The 23,844-nt window shown below is 39.5% G+C and overlaps 1 protein-coding gene, 15 non-coding genes and 2 pseudogenes across 16 annotated transcripts in view; all 18 read right to left on the bottom strand.

Annotated features, from left to right (window-relative positions):
- LOC148362980 (uncharacterized) overlaps positions 1-20,844 on the bottom strand; it is a 57,451-nt gene extending 36,607 nt beyond the window's left edge. The window contains exon 1 of the transcript XR_015850941.1: positions 20,664-20,844. The gene's annotated coding sequence lies outside the window, so the exon portion shown is untranslated. The remainder of the gene's footprint in view (positions 1-20,663) is intronic.
- LOC148362997 (U4 spliceosomal RNA) lies at positions 7,154-7,294 on the bottom strand. The gene has a single exon (XR_015851022.1). It is a non-coding gene; the product is annotated as a U4 spliceosomal RNA (small nuclear RNA).
- Positions 7,856-7,996, bottom strand: LOC148362996 (U4 spliceosomal RNA). Its single transcript, XR_015851017.1, has one exon. It is a non-coding gene; the product is annotated as a U4 spliceosomal RNA (small nuclear RNA).
- LOC148362995 (U4 spliceosomal RNA) lies at positions 8,558-8,698 on the bottom strand. Its single transcript, XR_015851028.1, has one exon. It is a non-coding gene; the product is annotated as a U4 spliceosomal RNA (small nuclear RNA).
- LOC148362994 (U4 spliceosomal RNA) lies at positions 9,260-9,400 on the bottom strand. Its single transcript, XR_015851023.1, has one exon. It is a non-coding gene; the product is annotated as a U4 spliceosomal RNA (small nuclear RNA).
- Positions 9,962-10,102, bottom strand: LOC148362993 (U4 spliceosomal RNA). Its single transcript, XR_015851016.1, has one exon. It is a non-coding gene; the product is annotated as a U4 spliceosomal RNA (small nuclear RNA).
- On the bottom strand, positions 10,664-10,804 carry LOC148362992 (U4 spliceosomal RNA). Its single transcript, XR_015851020.1, has one exon. It is a non-coding gene; the product is annotated as a U4 spliceosomal RNA (small nuclear RNA).
- LOC148362991 (U4 spliceosomal RNA) lies at positions 11,366-11,506 on the bottom strand. The gene has a single exon (XR_015851024.1). It is a non-coding gene; the product is annotated as a U4 spliceosomal RNA (small nuclear RNA).
- Positions 12,066-12,206, bottom strand: LOC148362990 (U4 spliceosomal RNA). The gene has a single exon (XR_015851019.1). It is a non-coding gene; the product is annotated as a U4 spliceosomal RNA (small nuclear RNA).
- On the bottom strand, positions 12,768-13,014 carry LOC148362989 (U4 spliceosomal RNA; annotated as a pseudogene).
- LOC148362988 (U4 spliceosomal RNA) lies at positions 13,576-13,721 on the bottom strand. The gene has a single exon (XR_015851037.1). It is a non-coding gene; the product is annotated as a U4 spliceosomal RNA (small nuclear RNA).
- LOC148362987 (U4 spliceosomal RNA) lies at positions 14,580-14,720 on the bottom strand. The gene has a single exon (XR_015851015.1). It is a non-coding gene; the product is annotated as a U4 spliceosomal RNA (small nuclear RNA).
- On the bottom strand, positions 15,114-15,259 carry LOC148362986 (U4 spliceosomal RNA). The gene has a single exon (XR_015851033.1). It is a non-coding gene; the product is annotated as a U4 spliceosomal RNA (small nuclear RNA).
- Positions 15,819-15,959, bottom strand: LOC148362985 (U4 spliceosomal RNA). Its single transcript, XR_015851021.1, has one exon. It is a non-coding gene; the product is annotated as a U4 spliceosomal RNA (small nuclear RNA).
- LOC148362984 (U4 spliceosomal RNA) lies at positions 16,521-16,763 on the bottom strand (annotated as a pseudogene).
- LOC148362983 (U4 spliceosomal RNA) lies at positions 17,325-17,470 on the bottom strand. Its single transcript, XR_015851036.1, has one exon. It is a non-coding gene; the product is annotated as a U4 spliceosomal RNA (small nuclear RNA).
- On the bottom strand, positions 18,329-18,469 carry LOC148362982 (U4 spliceosomal RNA). Its single transcript, XR_015851014.1, has one exon. It is a non-coding gene; the product is annotated as a U4 spliceosomal RNA (small nuclear RNA).
- On the bottom strand, positions 18,859-18,999 carry LOC148362981 (U4 spliceosomal RNA). Its single transcript, XR_015851018.1, has one exon. It is a non-coding gene; the product is annotated as a U4 spliceosomal RNA (small nuclear RNA).
- Positions 20,845-23,844: the final 3,000 nt, after the last annotated feature.

Here is a 23,844-nt window from a genome sequence, read left to right as displayed (position 1 = left end):
CGAGAGGTGATCCTTTGGCCCTACGGTTGTACAGCTTGGCATGACGAGTCTGTTCTCTGAGAGTATTCCTCTGTACAATTTGAGCAGCTTCATGTAGATCTTTCTTCAGATGGCGTACAAAGTCAGAGTAGCTGACAACAGCATCATTGGTATTAGCATGTTGAAACATGACATCGACAGGGAGACGAGGGATCCTACCAAACACTAGGTAAAACGGTGCAAACCCTGTTGTCTCATGCTCTGTGCAGTTATAGCAGAATGTGAGCTGCTGCAGCATTTGTGGCCACTTTGCTTTGGGCTGAGGGGGAAGGGTTCTGATCATATCTCCCAATGTTCGGTTGAATCGTTCTGCGATACCATTTCCCATGGGGTGGTACGGAGTGGTATGGGATTTCTGCACCCCTGCCATCTCTAGAAGCTCTTTGATCAGTTTGCTCTCAAAATTAGCTCCCTGATCAGAGTGGATACGCCGTGGGAAACCATAGACAAGGAAGAAATCCTGCCACAGACGGCGAGCAACTTGTTTGGCGGTTTGATTTCTGCAAGGGAAGGCGTGCGCCATCTTGGAGAAATGATCAGTTACGACCAGGACATCTACAGACTTGTTCTCTTGCTCAGCAGTCCAAAAGTCTATACAGACCAACTCCATAGGCTCAGAGGTGACTATGTTCTTGAGTGGTGCACGGTTGTGTGGTTCCGGTGTTTTCCCTACTACACAGCGCTGACAGGATTTGACATAATTCACAACATCACGTTCCATGCCATTCCAGAAGAATCGTTGCCTCACCAGAGACAAAGTACGGTTCTGGCCTTGGTGACCTGCTGAGTCATGTAAACCTTGAAGGACTTTCTGTTTCAATGAATCAGGCACCACAAACTGGAAGATTTTCTTGGCCATGTGAGGATCTTTCCTTATTTTGTAGAGCATGCCATTCTGTATGGTGAGTCTGCTCCAATGCTTCAGTAGTTTCATCACACTAGGCGACTCGACAGCTCTCTCACGCCTGGTAGGTCTCTTGTGTCTATGCACAAAGTACATGGTTCTGCTTATTGTGTTGTCCTGTTCTTGTAAACCAACAAGCTGACTCTGTGGGAGTGCCGTTGACTGATCTCCCTTCTGCAGAAGATTGAAGTTGGCATCTGTTCCCATCACTTGACCCACGCCACCAGTGGACTGAGCACTGAAGACAGCAGCAACCTCTTCTGATGTCACAGAACCATTGGAGCCTGATGGAATTGCCCTTTTTACTGACTCGTCTGATGTCCCAGCACTCTCGTCTACAACAGCGTGACAATTGTTGGATACTCTGAACACCTCTTGCACAGTACTGTTGTTCACCCCGTTGACTTGGTCCAAGAGCGAAGTATAGGGCTCGGTAACAAGGCGATGACCCACACATGACCGTACAAATGGCTCACGGCTCAGAGCGTCGGCTACGATGTTCTTTGGGCCGGGAATGTACTTCAGGTCAAAATTGTATGCAGCTAGCTTCGCTACCCACCGCTGTTCACACGCATCAAGTCTTGGTTTGGTCAAAATGTATGTAAGTGGGTTATTGTCGGTCCACGTGGTAAAGTGTCTTCCTTTCAACCAATGGCTGAATTTATCACATACCGCCCATTTCAAGGCAAGAAATTCGAGCCTGTGTGCAGGGTAGTTGAGCTGGGAGCGAGAGAGCGTCTTACTTGCAAAGGCGACTGGTCTGGCTACTTTTCCACCAGGTGGCAGCTGTGACAGGACTGCTCCAATCCCATCAAAGGATGCGTCGACAGCCAGAATAAACGGCGCATCAAAATCTGGGTGGGCCAGAGTGACACCTGTCACGAGGTCGTGCTTCAGTGTTTCAAAGGCGTTCTGGCATGCATCGGACCAATCTGCAGGCGTCAGCTTCACTTGACCTTTCTTGCGGGCTCTCTTGCGCTTATGCTTGTCACCAGATTCAGATGTGAGCCTGAACAGAGGTTTTGCCTTCGCAGAACATGCTTCAATGAAGCTTTGGAAATACATCACCATGCCTAGAAAAGATCTGATTTTACTAGGGCATGGCGTCTTGCCATCCGACTCCATTAGATCAGCGACTTGTACGTCATTTATCGCTCTCACTTTCTCGGGGTCAGTCCGAATTCCATCCTCACTGATGACATGCCCAAGAAATTTCACAGTCCGTCTGAGGAAAAAACACTTTTTGGGTGCGAGCTTGAGGTTGTGTTCCTTAAGGCGAGTAAACACCATCTGCAGGCGTTGGAGTGCAACGTCCTCTGTGGGGGCAAACACCATCAGATCGTCGAGGTAACATAATAGGCTCATGAAATTCTGATCACCAAATATTGACATCATCATCCTCATAAATGTTGCTGGGCTGTTGCAAAGTCCCTGAGGGAGCCGGTTGTACTCGTGAAGGCCGAATGGTAAGGAGAATGCCGTGTACTTTTTGTTGTCAGGGTGCAAGGGGACATTGTAGTAGCCTGACGTCAGATCCATTGTGGAGAAAAAGGCATTTCCCCCAAGTGCGGCCAAAGCATCAGCTTGATGCGGTAGTGGGTAGGCATCCTTTATGGTTCTTGCATTAAGCCTTCTGAAATCAGTACATACCCTTAGTTCTCCATTCCGCTTACATATGAGAACAAGCGCAGATGCATAGTCGCTAGTCGACTTCTGAATAATTCCTTTCTCTTCCATCTCGTTCAGAGTCGTGCTCAGTTTTTCATACTGACTTGGTGGTATACGTCTGTAGGGTAGACGGAACGGCTTATCATCAACAAGGTGGATACGATGTACAAACTCTTTGGCCTCTCCACAGTCCATCTTATGGCGAGAAAAGATTGACTCGAATTGTTCGATGATATGAAGGAGCTTGTCTTTACACTGCAGCGAAACCTCACATGACTTCAGGTCAATGTCTTGCAGTCCCAGAGCTTCCAATGTACGCATCATGTCCTCTTCTGACCTGGGTCGGACCTCTTTGCTCTGTACACTCTGCACGTTGCACTTGACCTCCTCTGCATTGGGCAGGTCTTCCGCTGCGATACAGGGAGACACATCTGCAATTTTCCTGTTTTTTCTCAGCACCACAACTCTGTCCGTGGGATTAAAGACTTTAACAGGCACCCATCCATCTCCCCAGAGTGGAGTAACAACTCGTCCGACAAGGACTTGTCTGGGCGCAGCCTTAGATTGGGTTGGCTCAACGACCACTGTGCTGCCCGCTGATGCCCCGGCCAACTCAGGTAACTTGCCCCAAATAACGTACTCGGTCCGTGGATTCAGCGTCACGCAACTCTTGATCTTTACTGTCCCTACCTTGTCTGGAATGCAATCACCTCTCCATCTCTCTGTGTTGGAAAGCATTGACAGGAATTGACTGTGGTTATCGGACAGACCGTTGTCAGGAGTGGAAACTAATCTCCAAAAGCCATCAGTACTTTTCAATTGAGTCAAAATATATTTGATGGCATTGCTGCCAAGGATCATCTGTTCTGTCTGGCCTGGCACCACCATTACTGGTATTATCATTTGGCACCCGTAAACTGTGACGTGAATGTCGTACATATCTCTGGGAGAAACTTGGTGTCCACCGCAGCCTACAATGACATAATCATCGGCCGTGTAACTCATCATATCAGGGAATTGCTGCAGGAGGTACTTAGCTGTGTCCTCACTTACTGTACAAGCCATCGACCCGCTGTCCAACAGCGCTCTGAAAGTGGGGCCTTCTTGCACAAGTACAGGTGTGTAAAACAGTTCGTCGGTCTCCGCTATTCTCTGAAACCCCTGAAAGATCAGCTTCTTCGATGGAGGTATCTTGTTGCTATACAACTCATAAATTGATTTATTGTCTTGCATGTCAGGCTTCACATTAGTGGTGGGAGGTATACTCAGTTGATCTGCACTGTTCTCCCCTAAGCGCAGATCAGTTAGTTTCCCTGAGGCAGCGGGACAACTTTCGTCACTGGACAATCACGTCGAGAATGCCCTGGGGCATGGCAGTGAAAGCAAAGGTTTTTGTCTCGGCAATGAGAGAGAGCACTGTGTTCGACTTCTTTGCAAATGATACATGGCTTGGCAGTGAAACCATTTATTCTGGCTCCAGGTCGCCTGGTTGGAGCTCCCCCTCTCTCTTGAAACTGGTTCGAGGTAACACGTATCAGAACTTTCTCCAACATACTAATAACGTCCGTTAGAGAGACATACTGTGGGCTCGAAGTCTGAGGTGGCTCGTGCACGAGGGTTGGACCATGGTTCACCTCAGCTTTGTGTACGGCAATTTCCGCTCTATTCGCAGGTTGTTGTAGGGAATCTGCTTTGTAGCTCTTCTCAGCGTGGTATTCATTCAGCACCTCTAGTACCTCACATGCTGACCACTTTTCGATGGTTTTTGATCTGTAAGTGAGTGCCAGTTCCTTGCATGGGCAGTTCCTAATAAACATGCGAGTAACCTCTATTTCAGGGTTGTCAAATGTTTTGCCCTGCTCTCTCAAGCACTCAGAGGCAAGGTCAGCTGCTCTGTTTAGTCTCAGCCAGTAGTCATAGGGGTCTTCCTGGTCTTTGGGCAAAGTTGAATAAAAGTCAGCTAAAGGGACAGCAGAGTACTTGGTACAGCTAAAGTATTTCCTGAGAAGACTATAAATCATGTCAGGGCGGGTATAGACGTCTATATTACTGTTTCTAATGCTAAACCTAACTACATCTTTAGCTTTTCCTCTCAAATGTAAAAGGATTTCCTCTGCTTGCTCTTCAAGTCTCACATTACTCCTTTTTATAAATGTCCTCATTAGATCTTCCCACTCATGTATTGTTATTGAGTCTGAGCCATCCCCAATGAATGACGGCGGTTCCTTAACCTTTCTCTGCGTAACCACCTGACTCAATCTGTTTGCTACATCTTGTGTGGCAGCAGCGTTAGGAGCTACTATATTATGTGACTGTATATTTGAGAATATGCTAACAGCCAATTTATGTCCTATCACCTGAATAATATTTGTCATGTGATCAGCTAAACCCTCAGAAATTTCACTTGTGGAATTTGCCGTAGATGTGGGTCTGACCTGAGGTGAAGGTAGGCTAGCATGTTGGTCAGCTGCATTATGGGTGCTCACACTGGAATTTGCCTCTACTCTATGTGTAGCACCACCTGGGGTAGAACTATTATCAGAGGGGATGGGGGTAAACATGCCCCTGCCCCTGCCAAAGTGAATAGGTGTGTGAAATTGTGGAGCTAACACATTGCTCTGATTAAACATGTTTCAAAGATTAACAGAAAAAAATGTAAATAAGTCAAAATCACAAAATAAATCAGCAGCCTTCGTATCACTGTGACACTGCACTGTAATGAGCTAAACAATATCGCTCATGTAACTAAAATTTCAAATACTGTGAGCTCATGTGGCAGGTAGGACAGTCCTCAGTTCGGCGAGTTTGATAGAAGTCACGGGTCACGGCACCAATGTAACCGCGTTGTACGTGTCCCACCAAAGATCCACATTCACGCTGGACTGGATGATGAGGTTTTTATTATTACAGTTCTGCAAATGGATGAGTCACAACATTAGCTTTTTCTGCTGGCTTTGATCTCTTTGATCTCTTTGTAGTTCTCTCTCGTAAGACTAACAACAAACCCCTCCTCCTGGTCACATGTTAGAAGCCAAAACCAAACCCCACCCCATACCAGCAGATGGCACTGTTGGACTCATCATTGCAGGACATTTACCAAAAACTATACACATATTTCAGCAGGAATTTCAATAAAACAAAAGTTATTATTACACCCGTTACACTTAAATGTGAGATAGGACGATGTAAACGTGGTTGAAGTAGCGGGAAAACGCTAATCTTGGAACCGGTCTGTAGAATAATTTTGAAGAAAAAATCACAGTCTTGTGAGGATCGAGATTTCAAGCTATGGCATCATTTTAATTTTATTACCGTGAAAAGATACGTTAAGTTGTAAAAATGGATTGAGACGAAGTTGTTACGTTAGCGGAGAGGGGGGTGGGGCTTAAGGATTTTGAGTCTGCTTTTCTCATTGTTCATTATCGATCCGAATCATAATGTGTATTAAGGCTTAACAGCTGGGATTCGTAATCTCAGCCAAAAGGCAAAGTTAAGGTCCTAGCTTTAAAGCCTTGTTACGGTCATTATGGATGCACCAAATGATTTATTCGAAATGAAGAGAAACTACGCTGACGGGGATGTTCCATGTTCACCCCTTTGACGTCACGAGCACGCTCGGCATTTGCGCTGTTTATACGCAGAGAAAGGCGTTTGACTGTCACATGCGTAACACGCTAATTTCACGTAATAACACAGCGACACAGGCACAGAACATGCTATTACCATGCTCCACCCACGATTACCCGCTGGAATTTCCCGTCCTACCCAAGTGTAACTGCGCCCTGGCTGCGACCATAGCACTTCATTTCCGCGTCATTAACTCGTGTTGACCACGTGTGCGGCACGCGTTTTAAACACGTGCTCAAACTTTTGAGCTGCTCAAAAGTTTTGAACGCGCCCAACCACGTGAAAATTTGCGACCGCGAGTAAAGCACAGCTCTATCTCGTCTATATTGCGGGCTCTAAACATCTTTTGACGCCCCAGCGGCATCTGCTTCACGACCATATATTTCTGGCTGTATTTAAGCCTCACTACACTCGTTTAAGGCTGTCTACCCGCGCTCTGGAGAATTGAGTAGGGCAAAAGTAATTTGTGTTGCTACCCGCGCGCGAATTCCGGAACTCGAGTTAAGCACAGCTTTATAACGTTTCAAAGGCGAGCTCAATACTTCCAATAGCATCCGCCTCAAAGGCAGAAATTTCTGGCCGTCATTCAGCCGCAAATGTCTGTGTGACCGGGCCCTAACAGTGAGTACTAGTCAACAAGCCATTTTAAAGATAATCAACAGTCACAATATCTCTCACGCAGGATTAGTACAAGCCTCTCTAATGACTAGTTGATAATTTAAATTAGGAGTACCTGGTATACTTACGATATTATTGATATAACGGTGAGTACTAGTCAACAAGCCAATTCAAAGATAATCAAATGACACAAAATGTCTGACGTGGGATGAGTACGAACCCTTACTAAGCAATGCTCAACAATAATGGGCGAATTTGATTTATTAAATAGAAGGTAACTGTTACACAGAAAATTAGTCTCCGTAGAGACTGTCAAAAATTGCCATAGCCGACTATATTTCAAGTCGTCAAGGCGGCGTATTGGGTAAAGTTTTCAACTAGCAATAATCGCGCCTCGGATAAACCTCATAGGCTACGATACTGCCACTGCGCAAAAATAATTATATAAACACACCAGAAACCAAGTCATCGCCCACCCAACTCCCCACAAAGACGGTCTTTCCAACGCAATTTGAAACAAAGGTACTAAGACATTCCGATGGAAAGTTTAAATGCATCATCACTTGTTTCGTAACTCAACTTTTTTGCACACGTTTTAAAGGCTCCAAAACATACAGAAACTCGTTGATCGTACACGCCTCTTATGACTAGTTGATAAATTAAATTAGGAGTACCTGGTATACTTACGATTTTATTGATATAACAGTGAGTACTAGTCAACAAGCCAATTTAAAGATAATCAACAGTCACAATATCTCTCACGCAGGATGAGTACAAGCCTCTCTAATGACTAGTTGATAATTTAAATTAGGAGTACCTGGTATACTTACGATATTATTGATATAACGATGAGTACTAGTCAACAAGCCAATTCAAAGATAATCAAATGACACAAAATGTCTGACGTGGGATGAGTACGAACCCTTACTAAGCAATGCTCAACAAGAATCGGCGAATATGATTAATTTTATAGAAGATTACTATTACAGACAAAATTAGTCTCTGTAGAGACTGTCAAAAATTGCCATAGCCGACTATATTTCAAGTCGTCAAGGCGGGGTATTGGGTAAAGTTTTCAACTAGCAATAATCGCGCCTCGGATAAACCTCATAGGCTACAATACTGCCACTGCGCAAAGATAATTATATAAACATACCAGAAACCAAGTCATCGCCCACCCAACTCCCCACAAAGACGGTCTTTCCAACGCCATTTGAAACAAAGGTACTAAGACATTCCGATGGAAAGTTTAAATGCATCATCACTTGTTTTGTAACGCAACTTTTTTGCACACGTTTTAAAGGCTCCAAAACATACAGAAACTCGTTGATCGTACACGCCTCTTATGACTAGTTGATAAATTAAATTAGGAGTACCTGGTATACTTACGATTTTATTGATATAACAGTGAGTACTAGTCAACAAGCCAATTTAAAGATAATCAACAGTCACAATATCTCTCACGCAGGATTAGTACAAGCCTCTCTAATGACTAGTTGATAATTTAAATTAGGAGTACCTGGTATACTTACGATATTATTGATATAACGGTGAGTACTAGTCAACAAGCCAATTCAAAGATAATCAAATGACACAAAATGTCTGACATGGGATGAATACGAACCCTTACTAAGCAATGCTCAACAATAATGGGCGAATTTGATTAATTAGATAGAAGGTTACTGTTACACAGAAAATTAGTCTCCGTAGAGACTGTCAAAAATTGCCATAGATGACTATATTTCAAGTCGTCAAGGCGGGGTATTGGGTTAAGTTTTCAACTAGCAATAATCGCGCCTCAGATAAACCTCATAGGCTACGATACTGCCACTGCGCAAAGCTAATTAAATATATAAACCAGAAACCACGTCATCGCCCACCCAACTCCCCACAAAGACGGTCTTTCCAACGCCATTTGAAACAAAGGTACTAAGACATTCCGATGGAAAGTTTAAATGCATCATCACTTGTTTCGTAACTCAACTTTTTTGCACACGTTTTAAAGGCTCCAAAACATACAGAAACTCGTTGATCGTACACGCCTCTTATGACTAGTTGATAAATTAAATTAGGAGTACCTGGTATACTTACGATTATATTGATATAACAGTGAGTACTAGTCAACAAGCCAATTTAAAGATAATCAACAGTCACAATATCTCTCACGCAGGATGAGTACAAGCCTCTCTAATGACTAGTTGATAATTTAAATTAGGAGTACCTGGTATACTTACGATATTATTGATATAACGGTGAGTACTAGTCAACAAGCCAATTCAAAGATAATCAAATGACACAAAATGTCTGACGTGGGATGAGTACGAACCCTTACTAAGCAATGCTCAACAAGAATCGGCGAATATGATTAATTTTATAGAAGATTACTATTACAGATAATATTAGTCTCTGTAGAGACTGTCAAAAATTGCCATAGCCGACTATATTTCAAGTCGTCAAGGCGGGGTATTGGGTAAAGTTTTCAACTAGCAATAACCGCGCCTCAGATAAACCTCATAGGCTACGATACTGCCACTGCGCAAAGATAATTATATAAACATACCAGAAACCAAGTCATCGCCCACCCAACTCCCCACAAAGACGGTCTTTCCAACGCCATTTGAAACAAAGGTACTAAGACATTCCGATGGAAAGTTTAAATGCATCATCACTTGTTTCGTAACTCAACTTTTTTGCACACGTTTTAAAGGCTCCAAAACATACAGAAACTCGTTGATCGTACACGCCTCTTATGACTAGTTGATAAATTAAATTAGGAGTACCTGGTATACTTACGATTTTATTGATATAACAGTGAGTACTAGTCAACAAGCCAATTTAAAGATAATCAACAGTCACAATATCTCTCACGCAGGATGAGTACAAGCCTCTCTAATGACTAGTTGATAATTTAAATTAGGAGTACCTGGTATACTTACGATATTATTGATATAACGATGAGTACTAGTCAACAAGCCAATTCAAAGATAATCAAATGACACAAAATGTCTGACGTGGGATGAGTACGAACCCTTACTAAGCAATGCTCAACAAGAATCGGCGAATATGATTAATTTTATAGAAGATTACTATTACAGACAAAATTAGTCTCTGTAGAGACTGTCAAAAATTGCCATAGCCGACTATATTTCAAGTCGTCAAGGCGGGGTATTGGGTAAAGTTTTCAACTAGCAATAATCGCGCCTCGGATAAACCTCATAGGCTACAATACTGCCACTGCGCAAAGATAATTATATAAACATACCAGAAACCAAGTCATCGCCCACCCAACTCCCCACAAAGACGGTCTTTCCAACGCCATTTGAAACAAAGGTACTAAGACATTCCGATGGAAAGTTTAAATGCATCATCACTTGTTTTGTAACGCAACTTTTTTGCACACGTTTTAAAGGCTCCAAAACATACAGAAACTCGTTGATCGTACACGCCTCTTATGACTAGTTGATAAATTAAATTAGGAGTACCTGGTATACTTACGATTTTATTGATATAACAGTGAGTACTAGTCAACAAGCCAATTTAAAGATAATCAACAGTCACAATATCTCTCACGCAGGATTAGTACAAGCCTCTCTAATGACTAGTTGATAATTTAAATTAGGAGTACCTGGTATACTTACGATATTATTGATATAACGGTGAGTACTAGTCAACAAGCCAATTCAAAGATAATCAAATGACACAAAATGTCTGACATGGGATGAATACGAACCCTTACTAAGCAATGCTCAACAATAATGGGCGAATTTGATTAATTAGATAGAAGGTTACTGTTACACAGAAAATTAGTCTCCGTAGAGACTGTCAAAAATTGCCATAGATGACTATATTTCAAGTCGTCAAGGCGGGGTATTGGGTTAAGTTTTCAACTAGCAATAATCGCGCCTCGGATAAACCTCATAGGCTACGATACTGCCACTGCGCAAAGCTAATTAAATATATAAACCAGAAACCACGTCATCGCCCACCCAACTCCCCACAAAGACGGTCTTTCCAACGCCATTTGAAACAAAGGTACTAAGACATTCCGATGGAAAGTTTAAATGCATCATCACTTGTTTCGTAACTCAACTTTTTTGCACACGTTTTAAAGGCTCCAAAACATACAGAAACTCGTTGATCGTACACGCCTCTTATGACTAGTTGATAAATTAAATTAGGAGTACCTGGTATACTTACGATTATATTGATATAACAGTGAGTACTAGTCAACAAGCCAATTTAAAGATAATCAACAGTCACAATATCTCTCACGCAGGATGAGTACAAGCCTCTCTAATGACTAGTTGATAATTTAAATTAGGAGTACCTGGTATACTTACGATATTATTGATATAACGGTGAGTACTAGTCAACAAGCCAATTCAAAGATAATCAAATGACACAAAATGTCTGACGTGGGATGAGTACGAACCCTTACTAAGCAATGCTCAACAAGAATCGGCGAATATGATTAATTTTATAGAAGATTACTATTACAGACAAAATTAGTCTCTGTAGAGACTGTCAAAAATTGCCATAGCCGACTATATTTCAAGTCGTCAAGGCGGGGTATTGGGTAAAGTTTTCAACTAGCAATAATCGCGCCTCGGATAAACCTCATAAGCTACAATACTGCCACTGCGCAAAGATAATTATATAAACATACCAGAAACCAAGTCATCGCCCACCCAACTCCCCACAAAGACGGTCTTTCCAACGCCATTTGAAACAAAGGTACTAAGACATTCCGATGGAAAGTTTAAATGCATCATCACTTGTTTTGTAACGCAACTTTTTTGCACACGTTTTAAAGGCTCCAAAACATACAGAAACTCGTTGATCGTACACGCCTCTTATGACTAGTTGATAAATTAAATTAGGAGTACCTGGTATACTTACGATTTTATTGATATAACAGTGAGTACTAGTCAACAAGCCAATTTAAAGAATCAACAGTCACAATATCTCTCACGCAGGATTAGTACAAGCCTCTCTAATGACTAGTTGATAATTTAAATTAGGAGTACCTGGTATACTTACGATATTATTGATATAACGGTGAGTACTAGTCAACAAGCCAATTCAAAGATAATCAAATGACACAAAATGTCTGACATGGGATGAGTACGAACCCTTACTAAGCAATGCTCAACAATAATGGGCGAATTTGATTAATAATATAGAAGGTTACTGTTACACAGAAAATTAGTCTCCATAGAGACTGTCAAAAATTGCCATAGATGACTATATTTCAAGTCATCAAGGCGGGGTATTGGGTTAAGTTTTCAACTAGCAATAATCGCGCCTCGGATAAACCTCATAGGCTACGATACTGCCACTGTGCAAAGCTAATTAAATATATAAACCAGAAACCACGTCATCGCCCACCCAACTCCCCACAAAGACGGTCTTTCCAACGCCATTTGAAACAAAGGTACTAAGACATTCCGATGGAAAGTTAAAATGCATCATCACTTGTTTCGTAACTCAACTTTTTTGCACACGTGTTAAAGGCTCCAAAACATACAGAAACTCGTTGATCGTACACGCCTCTTATGACTAGTTGATAAATTAAATTAGGAGTACCTGGTATACTTACGATTTTATTGATATAACAGTGAGTACTAGTCAACAAGCCAATTTAAAGATAATCAACAGTCACAATATCTCTCACGCAGGATGAGTACAAGCCTCTCTTATGACTAGTTGATAATTTAAATTAGGAGTACCTGGTATACTTACGATATTATTGATATAACGATGAGTACTAGTCAACAAGCCAATTTAAAGATAATCAAATGACACAAAATGTCTGACGTGGGATGAGTACGAACCCTTACTAAGCAATGCTCAACAAGAATCGGCGAATATGATTAATTTTATAGAAGATTACTATTACAGACAAAATTAGTCTCTGTAGAGACTGTCAAAAATTGCCATAGCCGACCATATGTTATTTTCGATTGTTCTCAGCTTAGGGATGCTGCTGGAAAAGTGAATTTCCCTTCGGGGATGAATAAAGTATCTATCTATCTATCTATCTATCTATCTATCATATTTCAAGTCGTCAAGGCGGGGTATTGGGTAAAGTTTTCAACTAGCAATAATCGCGCCTCGGATAAACCTCATAGGCTACAATACTGCCACTACGCAAAGATAATTATATAAACATACCAGAAACCAAGTCATCGCCCACCCAACTCCCCACAAAGACGGTCTTTCCAACGCCATTTGAAACAAAGGTACTAAGACATTCCGATGAAAAGTTTAAATGCATCATCACTTGTTTTGTAACGCAACTTTTTTGCACACGTTTTAAAGGCTCCAAAACATACAGAAACTCGTTGATCGTACACGCCTCTTATGACTAGTTGATAAATTAAATTAGGAGTACCTGGTATACTTACGATTTTATTGATATAACAGTGAGTACTAGTCAACAAGCCAATTTAAAGATAATCAACAGTCACAATATCTCTCACGCAGGATGAGTACAAGCCTCTCTAATGACTAGTTGATAATTTAAATTAGGAGTACCTGGTATACTTACGATATTATTGATATAACGGTGAGTACTAGTCAACAAGCCAATTCAAAGATAATCAAATGACACAAAATGTCTGACGTGGGATGAGTACGAACCCTTACTAAGCAATGCTCAACAAGAATCGCCGAACATTGTTAATTTTATAGAAGATTACTATTACAGATAAAATTAGTCTCTGTAGAGACTGTCAAAAATTGCCATAGCCGACTATATTTCAAATCGTCAAGGCGGGGTATTGGGTAAAGTTTTCAACTAGCAATAATCGCGCCTCGGATTTTTTTTTTGGTTTGAACAAATTTATTGACACTAAAAACAGAAAACAATCATGACAATCTCAACAGCAATTAAGCACATTCACAATATTATATTCCAATATTACGTTTTTAACAGCAAACACAAAGTGAGGTTTGAACAAACCTTCTCGAAAATCAAACATATTCACAATTTCATTATATAACATCTTTGTTAGTGTCAATGGATCCGTCCAGGCCAAAGTCGATTGTCCTCGGTCTGAACAAATCCACCGACACCAACAGCAGCAAAACACAGCCATCAAGCATATTCACATTTTTCGGATAAACCTCATAGGCTACAATACTGCCACTGCGCAAAGATAATTCTGTAAACATACCAGAAACCAAGTCATCGCCCACCCAACTCCCCACAAAGACGGTCTTTCCAACGCCATTTGAAACAAAGGTACTAAGACATTCCGATGGAAAGTTTAAATGCATCATCACTTGTTTTGTAATGCAACTTTTTTGCACACGTTTTAAAGGCTCCAAAACATACAGAAACTCGTTGATCGTACACGCCTCTTACGACTAGTTGATAAATTAAATTAGGAGTACCTGGTATACTTACGATATTATTGATATAACAGTGAGTACTAGTCAACAAGCCAATTTAAAGATAATCAACAGTCACAATATTTCTCACGCAGGATGGGTACAAGCCTCTCTAATGACTAGTTGATAATTTAAATTAGGAGTACCTGGTATACTTACGATATTATTGATATAACGGTGAGTACTAGTCAACAAGCCAATTCAAAGATAATCAAATGACACAAAATGTCTGACGTGGGATGAGTACGAACCCTTACTAAGCAATGCTCAACAAGAATCGGCGAATATGATTAATTTTATAGAAGATTACTATTACAGACAAAATTAGTCTCTGTAGAGACTGTCAAAAATTGCCATAGCCGACTATATTTCAAGTCGTCAAGGCGGGGTATTGGGTAAAGTTTTCAACTAGCAATAATCGCGCCTCGGATAAACCTCATAGGCTACGATACTGCCACTGCGCAAAGATAATTATATAAACATACCAGAAACCAAGTCATCGCCCACCCAACTCCCCACAAAGACGGTCTTTCCAACGCCATTTGAAACAAAGGTACTAAGACATTCCGATGGAAAGTTTAAATGCATCATCACTTGTTTCGTAACTCAACTTTTTTGCAATGCTCAACAAGAATCGGCGAATATGATTAATTTTATAGAAGATTACTATTACAGATAATATTAGTCTCTGTAGAGACTGTCAAAAATTGCCATAGCCGACTATATTTCAAGTTATATTTCAAGTCGTCAAGACACAAAATGTCTGACATGGGATGAGTACGAACCCTTACTAAGCAATGCTCAACAATAATGGGCGAATTTGATTAATTATATAGAAGGTTACTGTTACACAGAAAATTAGTCTCCGTAGAGACTGTCAAAAATTGCCATAGATGACTATATTTCAAGTCGTCAAGGCGGGGTATTGGGTTAAGTTAAGTTTTCAACTAGCAATAATCGCGCCTCGAATAAACCTCATAGGCTACGATACTGCCACTGCGCAAAAATAATTATAAAAACATACCAGAAACCAAGTCATCGCCCACCCAACTCCCCACAAAGACGGTCTTTCCAACGCCATTTGAAACAAAGGTACTAAGACATTCCGATGGAAAGTTTAAATGCATCATCACTTGTTTTGTAACGCAACTTTTTTGCACACGTTTTAAAGGCTCCAAAACATACAGAAACTCGTTGATCGTACACGCCTCTTATGACTAGTTGATAAATTAAATTAGGAGTACCTGGTATACTTACGATTTTATTGATATAACAGTGAGTACTAGTCAACAAGCCAATTTAAAGAATCAACAGTCACAATATCTCTCACGCAGGATTAGTACAAGCCTCTCTAATGACTAGTTGATAATTTAAATTAGGAGTACCTGGTATACTTACGATATTATTGATATAACGGTGAGTACTAGTCAACAAGCCAATTCAAAGATAATCAAATGACACAAAATGTCTGACATGGGATGAGTACGAACCCTTACTAAGCAATGCTCAACAATAATGGGCGAATTTGATTAATAATATAGAAGGTTACTGTTACACAGAAAATTAGTCTCCGTAGAGACTGTCAAAAATTGCCATAGATGACTATATTTCAAGTCATCAAGGCGGGGTATTGGGTTAAGTTTTCAACTAGCAATAATCGCGCCTCGGATAAACCTCATAGGCTACGATACTGCCACTGTGCAAAGCTAATTAAATATATAAACCAGAAACCACGTCATCGCCCACCCAACTCCCCACAAAGACGGTCTTTCCAACGCCATTTGAAACAAAGGTACTAAGACATTCCGATGGAAAGTTAAAATGCATCATCACTTGTTTCGTAACTCAACTTTTTTGCACACGTTTTAAAGGCTCCAAAACATACAGAAACTCGTTGATCGTACACGCCTCTTATGAGTAGTTGATAAATTAAATTAGGAGTACCTGGTATACTTACGATTTTATTGATATAACAGTGAGTACTAGTCAACAAGCCAATTTAAAGATAATCAACAGTCACAATATCTCTCACGCAGGATGAGTACAAGCCTCTCTAATGACTAGTTGATAATTTAAATTAGGAGTACCTGGTATACTTACGATATTATTGATATAACGATGAGTACTAGTCAACAAGCCAATTTAAAGATAATCAAATGACACAAAATGTCTGACGTGGGATGAGTACGAACCCTTACTAAGCAATGCTCAACAAGAATCGGCGAATATGATTAATTTTATAGAAGATTACTATTACAGACAAAATTAGTCTCTGTAGAGACTGTCAAAAATTGCCATAGCCGACCATATGTTATTTTTGATTGTTCTCAGCTTAGGGATGCTGCTGGAAAAGTGAATTTCCCTTTGGGGATGAATAAAGTATCTATCTATCTATCTATCTATCTATCATATTTCAAGTCGTCAAGGCGGGGTATTGGGTAAAGTTTTCAACTAGCAATAATCGCGCCTCGGATAAACCTCATAGGCTACAATACTGCCACTACGCAAAGATAATTATATTATCATACCAGAAACCAAGTCATCGCCCACCCAACTCCCCACAAAGACGGTCTTTCCAACGCCATTTGAAACAAAGGTACTAAGACATTCCGATGAAAAGTTTAAATGCATCATCACTTGTTTTGTAACGCAACTTTTTTGCACACGTTTTAAAGGCTCCAAAACATACAGAAACTCGTTGATCGTACACGCCTCTTATGACTAGTTGATAAATTAAATTAGGAGTACCTGGTATACTTACGATTTTATTGATATAACAGTGAGTACTAGTCAACAAGCCAATTTAAAGATAATCAACAGTCACAATATCTCTCACGCAGGATTAGTACAAGCCTCTCTAATGACTAGTTGATAATTTAAATTAGGAGTACCTGGTATACTTACGATATTATTGATATAACGGTGAGTACTAGTCAACAAGCCAATTCAAAGATAATCAAATGACACAAAATGTCTGACGTGGGATGAGTACGAACCCTTACTAAGCAATGCTCAACAAGAATCGCCGAACATTGTTAATTTTATAGAAGATTACTATTACAGATAAAATTAGTCTCTGTAGAGACTGTCAAAAATTGCCATAGCCGACTATATTTCAAATCGTCAAGGCGGGGTATTGGGTAAAGTTTTCAACTAGCAATAATCGCGCCTCGGATTTTTTTTTTGGTTTGAACAAATTTATTGACACTAAAAACAGAAAACAATCATGACAATCTCAACAGCAATTAAGCACATTCACAATATTATATTCCAATATTACGTTTTTAACAGCAAACACAAAGTGAGGTTTGAACAAACCTTCTCGAAAATCAAACATATTCACAATTTCATTATATAACATCTTTGTTAGTGTCAATGGATCCGTCCAGGCCAAAGTCGATTGTCCTCGGTCTGAACAAATCCACCGACACCAACAGCAGCAAAACACAGCCATCAAGCATATTCACATTTTTCGGATAAACCTCATAGGCTACAATACTGCCACTGCGCAAAGATAATTCTGTAAACATACCAGAAACCAAGTCATCGCCCACCCAACTCCCCACAAAGACGGTCTTTCCAACGCCATTTGAAACAAAGGTACTAAGACATTCCGATGGAAAGTTTAAATGCATCATCACTTGTTTTGTAATGCAACTTTTTTGCACACGTTTTAAAGGCTCCAAAACATACAGAAACTCGTTGATCGTACACGCCTCTTACGACTAGTTGATAAATTAAATTAGGAGTACCTGGTATACTTACGATATTATTGATATAACAGTGAGTACTAGTCAACAAGCCAATTTAAAGATAATCAACAGTCACAATATTTCTCACGCAGGATGGGTACAAGCCTCTCTAATGACTAGTTGATAATTTAAATTAGGAGTACCTGGTATACTTACGATATTATTGATATAACGGTGAGTACTAGTCAACAAGCCAATTCAAAGATAATCAAATGACACAAAATGTCTGACGTGGGATGAGTACGAACCCTTACTAAGCAATGCTCAACAAGAATCGGCGAATATGATTAATTTTATAGAAGATTACTATTACAGACAAAATTAGTCTCTGTAGAGACTGTCAAAAATTGCCATAGCCGACTATATTTCAAGTCGTCAAGGCGGGGTATTGGGTAAAGTTTTCAACTAGCAATAATCGCGCCTCGGATAAACCTCATAGGCTACGATACTGCCACTGCGCAAAGATAATTAAATATATGAACCAGAAACCACGTCATCGCCCACCCAACTCCCCACAAAGACGGTCTTTCCAACGCCATTTGAAACAAAGGTACTAAGACATTCCGATGGAAAGTTTAAATGCATCATCACTTGTTTCGTAATGCAACTTTTTTGCACACGTTTTAAAGGCTCCAATTTATACAAGAAAACTCGTCGACCGCAATGCATTATGGGATTTACTAAGATAACCAACAAAACCTGTGTAGAGAACTGAATATATAATAGTTAATAGTCAACATGACATCTTAATGAAAACCAATATTCTACGTCTCACGTGGGACAAATACGAGCTTTGAACGGCGAGGATCGGAGAATCCTGCTGTGCTTGATACTTTTTGGTAACAGCGTTATTAGTCTCCGTAGAGACCGTCAAAAATTGCCATAGCCGACTATATTTCAAGTCGTCAAGGCGGGGTATTGGGTAAAGTTTTCAACTAGCAATAATCGCGCCTCGGATAAACCTCATAGGCTACGATACTGCCACTGCGCAAAGCTAAATTATTTGTTTGTATATTTCAAATTTATCATTACTGAGCCTATCTGATATAGTGACGGTCAATTGAAATTGTAACAAGGACGTCAATGAACAGCAAAACAAACGCACCATACGACAGTGTATTAACACAGTTACAAGCAGTGTTCAGTTTTCAATGTGTTGAAGGCATAACAGTGATAGTAGGTTGGAGTCGCAATGCACTCTGGGAATTTCCATTCAAATGGTTTTCTTCTTCCTTCTGGTCGTCGCGAGATATACACGCATGGCGACACAACAGAGTCATAAAAATTATATTCGATCAAATAGACATTTGTCCTGTCTTTTGCTGAACAAATCTCCAATTCCCGCAAACAAACAAAGCAAACCTTCGCCTCTACGAGAAAGCGCACGTACGCATGCGCAAACACAACAACAAAAAATCATCAAAATAATACATAGCTACTTTTTAATTGAATCAAACAAGAGTGAGAACTAAAAACGACAAGTTTTTTTTATCTCAATTCAAATCAATATAATTCCGAAATACAAACTTGAGTCTTTTAATATTTCCGTGGAAATTTCGCCACTTCCGTATACTACTCAAAGCACCCCTTCGCCAGGAAAACGCATGTACGCATGCGCAATCACATAATAGATATCTTTAATACATAACTACTTGTCCTACTACTTTTAAAACAAATTAAAAAGAATTAAGCAAGCGTGAGAGCTACAAACGACAAGTTTTTATTTAACGAGAATCAAATAAATAAAATAATTCAAAAACAAAAATTAGTCTTTTCATAATTTCTGCGGATACAGTACTGTATACACAAAGTCCCCCTTTTGCCAAGTTCGGAAAATACATGTACGCAAGACCTCACAAAAATACAATTTATATTATTGAGAACATTTGAGGATATTACATAGCTACTATTCACGAAAATAGAACAAGTGTTTTCTACATAGAAAAAAGATTTAGGGTAGTAAAAAAATATGACACTTAAAAAAAGAAAAAGAAACCAGGGACACACCGACGTTACATGAAATACTCTGAAATGACCACCAGATATCGCTCTTGACATTAGTGAACCAAAGATTTTGTTTCCCCTCTAAATAAAAGGAAAAAGCCCTCTAACTTAGAATGAAAATTCAAACAAATTTACTGCATATAAATACCATATTACATGAAACAGCTGTGACAACCATTAACAGTCGTGGAAAAAACAAAGTACACTTCGCCCGCCGCACGTGCCCTTTACACATTGGTTAACTGCTCTTAAAAGTATTATTGTTGTTATTATTGTTAAAAATTGTTCAAACCTCATATTGTTAGAATATGATATAATGAAATTGTGAATGTCTTCAATTGCTGTTAAAAGTGTCGATAAAAACTTTGAGATATGATATAATGAAATTGTGTGTTTAATTGCTGTCAAAGATGTCGGAAAAAAAATGTTAAAACGTCATAGTCAGATATAACGAAATTGTGAATGTGCTTTATAGAGGGCTCCGAGCTCTGTGCTAAAAATAGTAACACGGCTTCGTTTTTAGCACAGAGCTCGGAGCCCTCTATTGCTGTTAAAATTGTCGAGAAAAATTGTTCAAACCTCACATTGTTTATTTGCTGTTAATAGTGTCAATAAAATTGTTCAAACCAAAAACGTGCCCAACTTTTTTTACTCACCTACAAAGGAGTCTCTTACGTTGCAAAAATGAAATGAATAACGACAAAAAGTATTCCACGTGGCAAGACATTTGAGATGTCTAAATGTTACCTTTGGTTGGAACAAAGTTAGCAAGCAAAGAAGCTAAATTATATAATAATCGTTAACTAAGTCACCCTGTACAAATTGGCTATGGTCACGTAACAACCGAGGCCGGTAATTGTGCTCAAGTGTCGTAAACTACTTCTGGTATTTTATATTTCTATATTTTTTTCACAATTTCATAATCAATATTCTTTTATTAATGTGACTCCTGTTATTATTGTTATTATAATTAGTTAATTTTAAGCACAAAATAAATATTCCCCTGGCCTGAAACGGGTAATAAGTCAAGTCATATTTATCTGAATAGCTGCTAATAACAAAAAAGCTCAAAGGGACATTATAAAACCAAAAAACCTTAATTTGTACTATTCAAACGATTTTAACCATTTCAAACACTTAATGGTTCAAAATAAATCAGGGCAAGATTCTCTCTGGTATTTTATCTTAAACTGTGATCCATGTATTCATATAAAATTTAAAACGATTCACTATTTTCTGAAGACATCTTCATGACATATCAGGGCATATATTGGCTATTTCTTAGAATTAAAATTATTTTTATTATCATTTGGTAACAGCTTAAGGAACACAATACATGGTGTTTACATTCTTTGACTTTTCGGATTTGATTTTGACGCAAGAGTGGCGGGTAAAGTGTTTACACTTTTGAAATAAAATGAAAAAAAAATAACTGAACAAGGTCTAAATACATAAAACTCTGCAAAGACGTGTTGGGGAATGTGTTTTTTTTTGTTTTTTTTGGTTTGAACAAATTTATTGACACTAAAAACAGAAAACAATCATGACAATCTCAACAGCAATTAAGCACATTCACAATATTATATTCCAATATTACGTTTTTAACAGCAAACACAAAGTGAGGTTTGAACAAACCTTCTCGAAAATCAAACATATTCACAATTTCATTATATAACATCTTTGTTAGTGTCAATAGATCCGTCCAGGCCAAAGTCGATTGTCCTCGGTCAGAACAAATCCACTGACACCAACAGCAGCAAAACACAGCCATCAAGCATATTCACATTTTTTTTTATATTTGACAATATGACGTGACGATATGACGTTTTAACATTTTTTCCTGACATTTTCAACATCAATTAAACAATTTCAGAGTTATTTTCTTTTAACATCTTTGGTTTGAACAAATTTATTGACACTAAAAACAGAAAACAATCATGACAATCTCAACAGCAATTAAGCACATTCACAATATTATATTCCAATATTACGCTTTTAACAGCAAACACAAAGTGAGGTTTGAACAAACCTTCTCGAAAATCAAACATATTCACAATTTCATTATATAACATCTTTGTTAGTGTCAATAGATCCGTCCAGGCCAAAGTCGATTGTCCTCGGTCTGAACAAATCCACTGACACCAACAGCAGCAAAACACAGCCATCAAGCATATTCACATTTTTTTTATATTTGACAATATGACGTGACGATATGACGTTTTAACATTTTTTCCTGACATTTTCAACATCAATGAAACAATTTCAGAGTTATTTTCTTTTAACAGTAGTTAACCAGCGTGTAAAAGGCAATACTATTGTGCAAGGGCATAGCTCTGCCATCCCACCCTCCCAAGCAGCATTCTTCCAGTCCTCTGTGTGGGTCCTTTCCATTCTGCGTGGGTCCTCTCCCTTCTGGGTTCCACAACCCAGGCCGTTGCTGCCGGGACTCCCACAGTGTAGCTCCGGCTCCCCCCTCCGGGTGGGTACAGACGAGTCTTCTTTATGGCTGCGTCCTAGGCCCGCCGCTCGCAGATTGTATGGTATCTGCAGCCATTTGGAGCACAGCCACGGGGGGGATCTGCCTGCACCTCCATACCAGCAGGTTTCTGGAGGTCCAGATGGCGTCCTTGATGGCGGCGAGAGTGAGCCAGTCCCTGGCAAAGTCGTTCCGATGCCTCCTCGACCGACTCACCCCGTAAAGCACGTACTGTGCATCAGGGACCTCTCCTGCTGGCAAGTCCGGGAACTTTCCTAGTTGTTCGGCCATTGTCCACAAGACCTTGGCAGCGCTGCACTCACAAAAAAGGTGCCTCACCGACTCCTGGGCGCCACAGCCCTGTGAGTCAAAATTATTTGCAATTAAAGTTTATTTTCACATATCCAGACTGTTTTCAGCTATTTTATTGTAAACCCGGTATCAACCATATTTACTCTGAAAATAAATCTGAAATAGACAAAACATTCATTAGTTAAATAATGTGTAATAATAAAGTGTGTATAATTTTTTTGGGACACTCTGTATATATATTCTAAACGTAGACAACATTTTTTTCACAGTTTTAAATGCTCAATTAATTGGGCGGTGGCCCTGGGGAAGAATCTGTCTCTAAGCCTGGTAGTCTTGATTTTTACGCAGGGGGTATCCAGACTCCAGCTTGCAGGCCATATCAGGCCCGTCAACGGCTTTCTGCCAGCCCGTAAGGGGATTTGAAGAGAAGCATAAGAAAAAAACAAGTCTATTCTAGTCAAATAATGACCTGCAATTTCTAATATGTCCACTGGATGTCGCCAAAGCCAGGCGCCACCCAACCATTGTAGCTGTTAATGCTGACTACCATTTATCAAACAGACATTTGTGCAACCGTGCATTCAGATGTTATTAGATTCAAAATTGAGGTCTTTGTTTAAGACAATACGATTGCACTCACCAGGATTACCTAGCATGTGTACCCCTATAGAAATGATCTTTAGGCATAGGGATACATTCTTCAGTTTTTTTTCCATATACATTTTATTTATCAAGACATTAAATTTCCTACAAAAAAACACTTCTTCAGTAGCCCTGTTGCATTGAGTTTTTAAATGCAAATGATCTAATTTAGAACTTAAAAAATGAAGTATTGCTTTGCTATTACTCTTAAAGTGTGTATTTTCAAATCAATTTATTTATTTATAAATTGTCTGTTTGAAAACCAATTGGATGATATAGTCCCTTTATGTACAAAGAGACAATGAAACACAACTTGTGTAGGCAAATGCATAAATGGATTGATTTATGCAATCTATTTTCCTAATTTTTTGCCGAAATATTAGATTTAACCCTTTATTGGCCAATTA

This window comes from Urocampus carinirostris, chromosome 7, assembly GCF_059441175.1.
Source record: "Urocampus carinirostris isolate Australia breed hairy pipefish chromosome 7, RoL_Ucar_1.0, whole genome shotgun sequence".
In the NCBI taxonomy this organism is placed as follows: domain Eukaryota; kingdom Metazoa; phylum Chordata; class Actinopteri; order Syngnathiformes; family Syngnathidae; genus Urocampus; species Urocampus carinirostris.
Note: the sequence above shows the minus strand (reverse complement) of the source record. Positions and strands in the feature narration are given on the sequence as shown.